The 12,263-nt window shown below is 41.1% G+C and overlaps 1 protein-coding gene across 4 annotated transcripts in view; it reads left to right on the top strand.

Moving 5' to 3' along the window:
* LOC127586364 (RAC-beta serine/threonine-protein kinase) overlaps window positions 1–12,263 on the top strand; it is a 77,047-nt gene that overhangs the window by 2,359 nt on the left and 62,425 nt on the right. The window contains exon 2 of one of the 4 annotated variants that reach the window (XM_052044267.1): window positions 2,083–2,143. The exons of the other annotated variants lie outside the window; for them this stretch is intronic. The gene's annotated coding sequence lies outside the window, so the exon portion shown is untranslated. The remainder of the gene's footprint in view (window positions 1–2,082; window positions 2,144–12,263) is intronic. 4 annotated transcript variants of the gene reach the window in all.

Genomic DNA, 12,263 nt, shown 5'->3' with positions numbered 1-12,263 from the left:
GGATGAATTTTTTTTACAGATATGCCACTAGTGCAGGTAACTTCCCACCAAGGGCCAACAGCTCTGTGTAGAACGTGAAGGTTGTAAGCAGTAAACAAAAACAGAATATACTGGAAACACTCAGTGAGTCAGGCAGCATCTATGGAGAGAATAAAGGAGTTACTGTTTAAACAGCACAATGGTGCAGCATTTAGTTCCACTCACCCAGATTTGATCTCAACCTTGGTTGCTGTCTTGTGGAGCTGTTCTCTGTGTGAATTTGTGTGTTTCTTCAACAGAGTTAATATTTTGGGTTGGAGATGCTACCTGACCTCAAACATTTCCAGCATCTAAAGCTTTTGGATTTTCATTTGTAAGTTGACACAAATTGCAAACTAGTATCCAGGTGACGCTCCTTGTATTTTAAAGACCTTGTATAGAAACAAGACAGGTCTAAGTATTTCACACTTTTGAAAATTTGATAAGTTTGAGATGGCACTGAGAGGGCATTATTCTTACCGATCTTTCACTGAAGAGGAATGTTTTGAAGAGTCTCCCATTATTCTGAAATCTGTTCTTTTCCCAGGCTACACAAACATAGCTGGCTTTAGAATTTGTACATGTGAAGGATGAATTCTGGTTTCCTTGTTGGGGTGCCTGTTCTGTAGGTGACCAGATCCTCTGCCATTGTGCTGTTCTGCAAGTATAGATCAAGGCACTTCCAATGTTGCTTGGGGCGAGGTTTGACTGAAGAAACTGGTTTGTGTGGGGGAAGGAAAGGAAAAGGGGACGTTGTTGTCTGATTAGTTGCGGAGTTGTCCCGTTGTCGACTGGGGATTCCAGATATGCTGCCATCCTGAATTGTGTGGCTGTGGTATCTTGTTGCTCAATTTGATGCAGAGAAGAGGTTATGAAACTGTCCAGGTGGGTATGTCTCCTCCAAGAGGTTTCTTTTGGACCATGGCTGATTGGGATTAGAGAATATCTTTATCCAACTTGCATGATGCACTGTGTTCATTTCAGGGAGTGTACTAGAAACTAACAGAAGGTGGACTTGGTAGTAAAGAGTTTCCAAAGACAAAGGCACTGATTGTAACAACTATCTCCTGAAAGTTCAGTACAGCTTTGGGAGTTCACCCTTAAACTAACTTTGTTCTCTTTGATTCTTGCTGGACAGAGCTGAATGTGAGGTCTGAAATATTTGTTTTGGTTCCCTATTTGTTTGGTGTGGGGATGGCTGCAGAGAAAAAACTCCAATTGTTTGCTTTGATCTCAGTGCATTTTTTCCGTGTGGCTTCTTGCATCTCCTGCAGTAACCATCCCGTGGATTGGAGCTGTTGCTGGGTGGTGCTGAATCGGGGTCTATTCTGTTTTGTGGCTGGCAAATGGCACTTCGATTTCCATTTGGCCTGGACTGGCCAGAGAGCAGAGATGAAAAGCTAGTGTCCAAACCAGTGCCAAATGGTTTAGGTATTACTTTCCACGTTAACCAGACAAAGAATATTTTGTTCACATTCATGGCTTTTTCAGCATCAGAATCTCCTGAAGTGCATGCAGCCATTAAAGTACTTTTTTTGTTGACTGTTGTGATGGTGGAAATGCAGCAGCTGGTTATGCACAGCAAGATCCCACAATGATGTACTTGCCTGGTTTTACCAATGTTTGTTTGAGGGATAAATATTGATTCATGTATCCCGGAATACCCCTAACACTATTTTAATTGGAGTTCTACATCAGAGAGTGTAGGTGGGCCTTGGTTTCAAGACTTATCTGAAAGACAGTACCTCCAGAGGTTCAGCTGTCCTTCAGTACTGCACTAGAATATTGGCCTAGATTTTTTTTCTCTTGTAATCTGGTGTCTGAAACGGAAGTCACACTCTCGCATCATCTGATAGCTAAGTGTTGCTGATTGAGCCATGGCTCTGTGAGTCTAATGGGAAAGGACTAACTGGTTTGGGCTAGTGTATTGGGTTCTGGTCACTTGGTGCCAGAGTCACTGAACTTGTCTTTGATGTCCCGGATGTTATTCAAAGATAGAGACTGAATGTTGGGCAGTGTTGCTCAAATGGAGATTACCTGGTGGTTCTTATCTGTTCCATGCAGTGATGCTTTGTCAAGGAAAGGCTGTTTCTACCCACCTGGCTGCATGTGGCTTCTGAAACAGGTAGGACACCGGGTTTAAAAACCTCTTCTCAATGGAGTGAGGGAATTACCTCTGCTTTCTCCATGCAGCTAAATTCACTCTGACCCATGCATACAATGGTACCTCCTTGGTTGACTGATCTGTCCCTTTGTGAAGATGTGCAAGAAATCGGCATTTGTATGGGGGATGTTTAGGAAAAGTCAGACTCTGTAGATATTAGATTAGGTATTTATTAGTCACATGTACATCAAAACACACAGTGAAATACGTCTTTTTGTGTTGCTAAGAATGTGCTGGGGGCAGCCCACAAGTGTCGCCACTTTTCCAGTGCCAACATAGCATGCCTGGAGCTCCTAACCCGTACGTCTTTGGAATGTGGGAGGAAACCCATGCAGACACTTGGGAGATTGTGATCTAATTTAAGCTGATGTTGAGTCTGTGAGACAACACGTTCTCTTGGCTGAGAAGAGGCAGCAGCGTGATTGCTGGCATCATAGGGCATTCCTATGGAGGAGCTGTGACTGAGCTCTAAGGATGTCATTCCTGTGGCTCCTTGCAATTTTTAATAGATGCGCACCTCTAGTGTAAAGAATTCTGGGGTAATCCCTCGATTGAGGATGACTTTTGCTCCAATTCTGTGGTGGCTAATGAGATCAAGATGGGGTTTACAGATCATACCATGGGCAGGAAATGAGTGAGGGGTATGTAGTTTGAGGTGGGGTGTTCATTCTGCCATTTACACTGGGCTAACTGTTTGCTTCTGAGCATGGATTTTAGGTTGTCAGTGCCAACTCAATTGCTGCTCCTCCACTTTGAGTGGAGGTGGATCAGGGATTACCAGGAATTGAAATGTTCCAAGGAGGCTTTGAGGACCTAATTCTCTTCCTTTGTCCAACTGGTGACCTCTTGCCATGACAGAGCTTAAAGCAACATTTGGGAGTCTGGTGTCGGGCGTGCAAATATCTGAGGCATCAATTTGAAGAAAGTGGTGGACATCTGGAGATGGCCTTTAGGGAAGGTGATAGAAAGACAAATGGATGTGAAAATAAGGATTTTAAATCACAGTCCCAGGATTTGGTGTAGACCAACAGATGCAGGAGTGAGGTTTTGGTGACCTTTAGTTTTGAGGTTGAAAATAAGAGGCAGTTTAGACTTTTGGAATATTCAAGGCTGTAAAAAGAATTTGTAGGAATGTTTTAGTAGCAGATGTGCTACCAAATGTTGCAAATGTGATGTTATAGAGATATGAAAAGGTGGTTTTGATTAAGGGGTTCACAACTGAGTAGGTGTGTAATTCTCCATGTGCAAGTGATTTAGAATTGACTGCTTATATCAAAATCTGTACATGGGACATAACTAAGGACATGGAATAGGAGCAGACAGTTTTGTCCCTAGTTCTGATTCGCATGTTCAGTGAAATTTCAATGATCTAACTTCTACCTATCTTTGTCATTGACCAAGATCTTGAGGGATATTGGGCTGCCTAACATTTGATCTAGCACCATTTGCCTTTTTCTGGGGTTGTAGGGCTTTGACTCTTCTAGAGACGATTAAGCGAGTCAGATAAGAGGGTTCAAATTTGTGAGTTGTGCGTAAGCAGTTTTCACTGGCCATCGAGTTGATACCAATGAAATTCATTTACAATCTTCTCCAAAAGGATTGCTTAGAATGCTTTTGCTTAGGGGTGAGGATTGTTAGGACATTGTCCTACCAGAATCTCTGGGACACATCACAATAGGTGCCTTTAGGATTACAAAGGACTTCCCCTGCTATAAAGTAACCTGATCCCGTAACGATGTATGCAGCAATGTGTGCACTCAAAGCAAATGGTTTCTTCTTAGTGTTTGAATTTTAGCAGTTGGATCTCAGGATGCTACCAATGCATGTGAGGTTGGGAGGAGGTCATGCAACTATTGTCCATTTTGTACAAGGTACTTGGTGTCCATTTTAATTGTTTGTGTTAACTTGGATACTCCACACACTTAAGGTGATGGACCCAATTTGTCTGCAGGTTTCTAAAGCCTAGGGGCATGGGACCTCCTTTAAAGTTGGAGCCAAGTCTGTAAGGGTAGAATATATGTTTACTGCTAATGATTCCTGGTGACTAGGGCACCGTGTCCAGGACAGAAATAGGCTACTTATTCCAGGAAGCGTGTCAGTATTTACCTTTAGTTAAGATACCTAGCTTGGTAAGACAAGGAGCTGATCATTCTGTATTTAAGCCTGTTACGTTCAATCAAATTAATGAATTTCATTTACCTCCCATTGTTCTGCATCCATTAAAACTCTCAGCAAACAAGAGGCTATCGCTCTCAATTTTGAAATGTTCTCCTGTCTGGCCTGGCTCTAATTTTAAGGTGATATGCACCTAAATTTTGATCACTTGTTAGCTTTGGGTCAGAGGTTGTTGGTTCAAGTCCTGTTCTAGAGACTTGAGTGCTGAAATCTTTGCATTGTTGCTTGGTCAGAGGCGCTGTGGTAAAACAACAGTGCCTCTGGGGTGCATGTTAGCAATCCCCTGTATTTTGAAGATGAACAGGGAAATTATCCACAGTACTTTAGCCAATATTTATCCCTTGACCAGCATTTTATTTTTGTAAAATTACCACTGCCTGATGTCTGCAAGTTGGCTACTGGGCTTGGTTGCTGGCATCCTTGCATTAAAACAACGACTATACTTCCAACAGGTACTTCATTAGTTCCATTGGGGCATTCTAAAAGGGACATGAAAGCCACTATATGAGTGTAAGTCTTTTTCTTGTTCTGGCTTCTCACTGGGAGTAAGTGTCTCTTTCTTCCTTTGCAAGACTGGTCCATGCAATCTCTCATAATTTCACTCCTACACCTCGTATTGCTCTAACAAGTTATGCTGCATCCACTCCAAAGACTAGTCTGTCCTTGGTGAGATGGTGTTTGGGACTGAATGCAGTACTCCAACTGTGCTCTGACCAGAGCTTTGTGCGACCTTATTATAACTTTCCATTCCTGCCTCTAGTTCAGCACTGAAGCACGCTGCTTTCATTGCTCTTCTAGGAAGAAGCAAATTAATGCCTGTTTGATCATTCATGAGATCATTGCTCTGTGATCTAGTTCCATTAATCCACCTACATACCATCTTTCTCAGTCCATTGGATATCGCAAATCTGTCACAGAACTGAAATTAACAATTTGCCTGGATTTGGCTTGCATCTGTAGGGGGAGTTCCAAATTTCCCCGACACTGGAAATGTTTCCTAACTATTCCTGAGGGGCTTGGCTCCTTTAGAGCATACTTGAGTCCGCTCGATGGGAATAGCTTCTGTGTACTAATTCTGACTTTTCAATGTCCTCAGTGAGAAGTTTGGATGGACCTTGACACACTGTTTGGTTCAAGGTCAGAAGCAACTTTGCTGATGCATCTGTGTAGGAATTGCCAAACGTCATGTTCTTGCAAGTGCTGTATCCACATCTTCTGCATAACAGCCAGCAGTACTGGGAGCTTCAGCTTTTTTGAAAATAAACATTAGACTTAAAATTTCATAAGAAGAGTTAGGATTTAATTGAACCCAGAGATAACCAATTGAAGCAGAGTTATAGGGGCAGGAAAATTACTGGACCAGGGTGTCCCTATTGAATTTGGGTCCTGTGTATTTTGTTTGTATATTTGTTCTAAATCTATTAGTGACAATGACAACTGCCCATGTAAATGTCGCACTATAATTACACACAGCAGCCAGTAATGGTAAATTCTCTCTCTCGGCAGACAGTATGGAATGCAGTTTACATGAACAGTTTTCATTATTATGGAAGATGGAGTTGGTTGGAAAATCCAAGCAATTGGAAGGTGTTTAACATGGTGAATCCAGTACAGAGTGAATAGTATAACTTGTCAAGGCCAAGGATACTGTAAGCCAGGTACTCCTCTGATGTCAGCATGTTGGTAAACAGTATTCCTTCCAGTAAATGGATTGTGGAGGTAGCTCTCATTAACTCTGGTAGCCCATTTGCTTCCTGAATCAATTTCTCTCTCCAGTCTAGCGCAGGAGCACTGAGGGAAGTGTGCTGCAGAGATGGACAAATGTCACGATACTTTTTTCATTTTTGTGATTCAGTTGGATTTTCATTCTGTGCACTGTTCCAGCCAACACTGTTAATCAGAAAAAAGACTAATGGTCATTCAGCTAATTGTTGGTTGTCTGATCCTGCTGTACATACAATGGCTGCCTTGTTCATTTGTATACCATTGGTTTTATTCCATTTTTTTTTAGAGCTGTATGCATGCAAGGCTTAAGTCACCCAGAGATGCTTGTATGAGTCTTGGGGGCAAGTTGCAGTTAATTCTGCTGCTGCTCTCATTTTAGTTGAAGGTGATTTCTTTTCAGAAAGCAGTGGGCGTATAAATTCTTGTAACACACTTGAACTGTTAGTTTAAAAAAAGTAACCACTAGTACAATTATAGATCAGACTGCCCTAGTGTCATGTTATAGAGCATTTTGAGCTCTACAGTGTGGTGAGAGGGTGTCGATTGATAAGTGTGCTGGCAAGTATGCTGATACACTGTACAATTGTGATGATATTGAATTCCTGTATTTTAGACCTTTTTAGATTGATAGTGGGTTGGTTTATTCAGGTATTTGACTGTAACTTTTTCCAAATGTTGTCAAGGTGTTTGATCTCTTAAAAGCAAAATCTTTAACCTCATCCACTGACACCAGACTATGCCCCCAAACTTTCTCTGGTAAAACACCTTGCGGCACTATTTGGAAGAACAAAGGCATTATTGTAGCATCACTAACATTATTTTTGCACACCTGATCGTAGACAGCAAAGGCTTGTGAGCTGATCTGATCGTGGATGATGTGCACTTGGTGACTCAAGATCAAAGATGGGAGAAAAGGAAACGCATGTTTACAAAAAAAAAGCAGTTTTCTTTTTAAATCTGATCAGTGGCTACATGTAGCTGACTGAGAATTTGTCCAAAATATTCCATCTTTTGACACATTTTCCCCAGGACTGTTCTGGTTACTGTTTTAAAAGCTCCACAGTTTTTCTGAACATATCTGCTGGTCTTGCATCCCAAGTACAAAGAGGCAAAATGACACGTCTAACAGCACCACCTACTGCCCTAAGCCATCATGATTCCCCCACCCTTGCACACAGAAATAAATCCAACAGTAATCAAGATGGGTTAACAGTGGGAATCTGAGGATTAATTTGCAACTTTGGTGCTTTGCTGTGCACTGGGTTTGGGGCCTCTTGTGTCCCCCAAAGAATAGGACTTCTCTAGCACCAATCAAGATCTTTACAGCCACTGAAGTATTGAGGTGTAGACACTGTTACATTGTAAAAATGAGGAGGCTTATTTGCTCACAGCAAGCTTCCATTATAATGTGACTCAGCCTTAATATTGACTGAGGGATAAGTATTGGTCAGGACACTGAGCTTAGCTCTTGTGCTTCTTCCATGTTGTAGGATCTTGTCACCTGAGAGGCCATTTTTGACTCATTCAAAGGGTGATGCCTCTTATAGTGCAGCATTGCCTTAGTACTGCACTGGAGTGTTGGATTTAAATATCTTTAAAATCATCCTAATTTTAGATATACCAGTACATTTCCCTTGGTGTTGAACATGGGGAAGAAATTGAACTTCAATCCCTGTTTTAAAAGTCACACACTTTGCCATGTTTATAATGGAAACTACCTATGTAAACTTGTCATGCAGTAAATTCCTCCTGTGGTAGTATGGTGTGTGCTACTCCTGTGTTATTTTCCTGCTTCAAAATGCATCCTTTTCGGGAACTGCCCAACGATTGCACTTGTTGCAGAAAGAGTGCAAGTATAACACAAGTGGAGCAGTGACTGCTTCAGTGGATCATGAGGTCTGGGTTTGATTCCTACTTGGCCCAGTGGTGCTCAGAACTGTCCACTAAATCTGGTCAGACAATAATTAGCTCCTTTTTTTGTTTAAGGTGAATTCTGTATTAACTGCAATAGAGGAATGGGACCAGTTGAAGCTTTTATGCTAACTTGTGCCATGCTTGTTTTGGGAGTGTATGATGGGAGGGGAGAGTGGTGAGGGACTTAAAATTTGTGTACAATCCATATTCTTGGTATTTGCAACAGATACTTCTGCATTAAACAGTGTTTGTGTAACACTGAACACAGTCACATTACACTTCTCTTTTCAGCATAAAGTGTAATGTGACTGTGTTCAGTGTTACACCAAATGCTGTTTAATGCAGAAGTATTTGATGCAAGTAGGAGCAGTAAAAGGAAGTATGGCCTCTAAGTCAGAGTGGAGGAACCAAGTGATCGGGTGCTGCAGATTCTTTAAATGCTGGGAGTGCTTGTAAAGCTGGATTCTGGCTGTTCATCTTCATGGCATTGAATATTAAGGTATCGAAGTGCTGCTGAATTAGTACAAGATACTGGTTAGACTGCAGTCAATGAATTGTCTGCACGCTTCAGAATTTCAGTAAGGTTTGGTGTACAGGAAGGAAGCAATGTGAGAAGTTTGTTTTGGGAATATTCTCACTGGAGTAGAGTTGGAATTGAGACAATCTATCTACCTTTTGGGATACTTCAATGGAATGCTTTTTGGAGCTATAGTGTGTCCAAGATGTACCAAAAGACATTCACTTTGGTAATAATTGAGTGTTATAGGATCTGAAGGAGGTTGATTAGCTATTTGACCCTGTTCTACTACTCAATATCATCGCTCAAGAGTATCCTAAACCCACCCATTCCATTTAGCTTTATCATTTTATACCTGAGTGCAGCAAACTTATTTAAATTTTGGTTTAACAGGGAAAATTTGTGTAAACTTGTTTACTCTGGCTGGTAACAAGTTGGCACATATGGAGGATTAGTGCTTGAAAAGTAAAAGTTTAGAATATAGAATCCTTCGTTTCTACTGAGGTTTGCAGGGATAGAGGAGTTTGTGTGAAGGGGTGCAGGGGTATGTATAGACATTACATCATAAGCATCAGATTGTTTTTGGTAGACTGGAATTTGCCTCAGCGGTTACCAGATACTTATGACGTATGTGTTGTAAATGTAGATGATATCTGCTGTTTGTACGGCATTTCCTCCATACACTTCATTACTGGAAAGCAATTACTAAATGATGTTTGACAGACTTTATTCACGTAAGATCACTGCACTCTGGCCCTGAACAACCTTGCCGTTTGATTTTAAATCCCAGGAAAGAGAATAGAATGGTTATTTGTAAGAAACTATTGGAGAATCTGATACTTCAGATAAAGGGTGGGATGAGGGGGGGGAATGTTATGGTTTTTCACATCCCTGTAACACCCTAAAACACTTCCCAAGGAATTGGAAGGGTGGCCAATCAGTAAAGTTAGTGCAATGACTAAGAGCAGTGAAGGCCTTTGTGCAGATTCAGTAGTGTCCCAGACACAGTTCAATGCACAACTGTTCTGTCTTAAATGCACTTTTTGTATATGATGTCTTGACAGCTACCAAGCTAATAGATCTAGAGTCACACAGGCTAGATCAAGTAATGGTAGCAGATTTCCTTCCTTGAGCCAGAAATGTTTTATGGCATTGCATTAGTTTCACGGTTACTGTCGCCGAGGCTAGTATTTCTTTTTGTAATCCCATGTTTTATTTACTTATTTTCAAGTTACTACCATGGTGGAATTTGAACTCCTTTTTGGATCGGTGATTCAGACCTCTGGTGACCAATTTGCTGACTGCTCCTAGATACAGCAGAGGGTTCCCTTGGCAAATGTGTCCTGACCTTGGACCCTCAGGGTAGCAGGTACAGATGAGCTTATTCAGATTACCGAAGGGAAGTTCTGAAGTATTAGTTGTGGTGACTGACTCAGAAGGTTGTTGAATCAAGTCTCACTTCCAGGGTTTATCCACAAATATCTTGGGCTGATTCTTGAGTATGTTTTTAGAATTTTTTTTTTGTTTGGGGGGTGGGAGTGATGATTATTTGGTTGATACCACACTGCAATCTGGGAGTTTTCTATACACAGACTGGCTGCTGTGTTTCCTATTGTAACTGTGGCTTGGGTACTCCAAAGCTCTTTACCGACAGAGGTTGTGAAAGGTGCTTGTAGGAATGCAAATCTTTCATCTTCAGCAAACCACAGTGAATGACGAAGGTTTTTTAGCACCATTTCAGCAAAATGACAGGGTGTTAGTTTTGAAGTGATTCAGTTACTTAAGTCATCCTGGTACCATTTAAAGAGAACATGCATTTATACATTGTCTTTGATGAAACAATCTGTGATGTACTGTGTGACATACAAAATGTCATTGAGCACCATGGCCCCATCTCTGTTGACTGAGGGAATGTGTTGGTTGTTGAGTCCAGCTGTTTACCTGGATGAGCATGCATGGGATTGTAACATACTTGGAGGCCATTCAACCCATCAACACCACTGATTTTTTTTAAATCTCCAAGAGCCTCTATTCCCCTTTCCTCCAATTACCTGCAAACATTCTTAAATGTACAGAAGACCTCGTCCCTTAATTACACAGTACATTCTACAGGCTGCTAGCTATCAGAGTACACGAAGTTTCTTCTGCTGTCCTAAATCTTTCAACCTTGTATCCATGTTCTGGGCCCTTTGCTAGAACACTCTCATTTATTCTGTCATATCCCTTCAATATTTTTAATCAAGACGCCTCTTAATCTCTATTTATGAAAACAACTTCAACTTTATGAAAGCTTTCTTCTTTGCTGTACTTTCTCGTGGGCATTCATCACAGTGAATTTGCCCAAAACTGCATCAATTTCAATCCATATCTGACAGTAAAATCCCAATGGTTTGTTTCCTTGAGGTGTTGCTTCGAACATAAGAACATAAGAAACAGGAGCAGGAGTCGGTCATCTGGCCTGTTGAGCCTGCTCTGCCATTCAATAAGATCGTGGCTGATCTGGCCGTGGACTTGGCTCTACCTATCTGCCTTTTCCCCATAACCCTTAATTCCTCTACTATGCAAAAATCTTATCTAACTGTGTCTTAAATATATTTAATGAGGTCTCTATTACTTCCCTGAGCAGAGAATTCCACAGATTCACTACCCTCTGGGGGGAAAAAAGTTTCTCCTCATCTCCATCCTAAATCTATTCCCCTGAATCTTAAGGCTATGTCCACTGGTTTTAGTCTCACTTACCAGTGGAAACCACTTTCCTACCTCTATCTTATTTATCCCTTTCGTAATTTTGTTTCTATAAGATCCCCTCTCATTCTTCTGAATTCCAGTGAGTATAGTCCCAGGCGACTCAACCTCTCCTCGTAGGCTAACCCTCTCATCTTTGGAATCAAGCTGATGAACCTTTTTTTAGCTGAAATTTCCAAAACCCCTTTGTGATTCACTTCCTGGGATGTAGGTGTTACTGATGACACCTCGTTTGTTGCCTTTGAGAAGTGAGCCGGCACCTTGAACCTCTGCAATCAGTCTTAAGGTACTTCCACATTGCCCTTCCCCTTCCCCTTCATGACTTCTGTTTCAATACACCCATTACCACCTTGATTTCCAGAAGCATTTTATATCCAATGATATTGCTTTTTTTTTCTCATTTTGCCACCTCATCAGTACCCTGATGCATCTGTGGTCCTTGGAACTATTTTCTAGGCACCCTAATTTGTAATCTGTTTTAGATCTGCATCATTACTTAATAGTGAGTATTTTGGGTACTGCTTTGATTCAGCCATCCTGAGATGCTCTTGATATCTTCCCTTGCAATTAGTTTATAATCTAATTTTCTGCAAACTGCTAACTTGATTCTCCTTGTCAACTTGATCTTATGTGGTCACTCGCCAAAGACTTTCTAAAAGTCCATAGATTACATCCACTGCATTTCCATAAATAACCATATGCATCACCACCTCAAAGAATTGAGCTTGGCTGAGCATAGTTTTGTTTAATGAAATTGGTTTTGTCTGCATTAGTTTTTAAGATATTTGACTTTTTTTAAGCACTTCAAAATGAATCCTACCACAATCTATCAAAAAAAGGTCTGTAATTGAGTTCTCTACCTTCCCAATTGAAGCTGTTCTGGAGGGGATAACTAGGAGGTGGGAATCTAACCTAACATTTAGAAGTCCTCTGAGTATGAAGTTTGGAACTTTCCTGCATGCAAGGAAAGGTGGCAGTTGATGCTGAGTCAATAGTTCACTTCAA

The sequence above is a fragment of the Pristis pectinata genome, chromosome 35, assembly GCF_009764475.1.
Source record: "Pristis pectinata isolate sPriPec2 chromosome 35, sPriPec2.1.pri, whole genome shotgun sequence".
NCBI lineage: Eukaryota > Metazoa > Chordata > Chondrichthyes > Rhinopristiformes > Pristidae > Pristis > Pristis pectinata.
This window is presented reverse-complemented; position numbering and strand designations above follow the sequence as displayed.